Below are 522 nucleotides of genomic sequence, written 5' to 3' on the forward strand. Positions count from 1 at the left end.
GAGGCAAGGAGGGCACCGCTGTGCTGGCCACGGCCCAGCAAGGAGCCCAGGGCACGCAGCGCGCACCGAGGCGGCGAGAGGGAGGGAGGCAGGGAGGCAGGCAGGGCAGGCGTGGCAGACGGGCAGAGCAGGGCCGCAGGGCTCCTCGCGCAAAGCAGCCCGGCGCACGGGCTCTCTCCACCCGGGCACAGCTCAGCGCAGGGCTGCGCACAGGCGCTTCCACCCACCCACCCACCGCCGCCCCCACGCTGCCCCGCCGCTGCCAGCACAGACACCCTGCGCGCCCGGTGCAGCCCGGGGCCGCGGAGCTCTCTTGCAGCCTCTCCTTGCCTCCGCGGGCAGTGCTGTTCTGGGCTGTGCTGTGCTGTTCTGGGCTGTGCTGGGCTGTGCTGTTCTGGGCTGCACAGGGCTGGGCTGGACTGGGCTGGGCTGGGCTGCTGAGAGGCCTTTGGCAGTGCCTTAGCAGGTGGTGCTGCAGGCTGAGAAGGAAGAGCTGCCCCAGGTGCCAGGAGCAGCTTGGGA

This window comes from Apteryx rowi, unplaced genomic scaffold (genome assembly GCF_003343035.1).
Source record: "Apteryx rowi isolate R43461 unplaced genomic scaffold, aptRow1 scaffold_399, whole genome shotgun sequence".
In the NCBI taxonomy this organism is placed as follows: domain Eukaryota; kingdom Metazoa; phylum Chordata; class Aves; order Apterygiformes; family Apterygidae; genus Apteryx; species Apteryx rowi.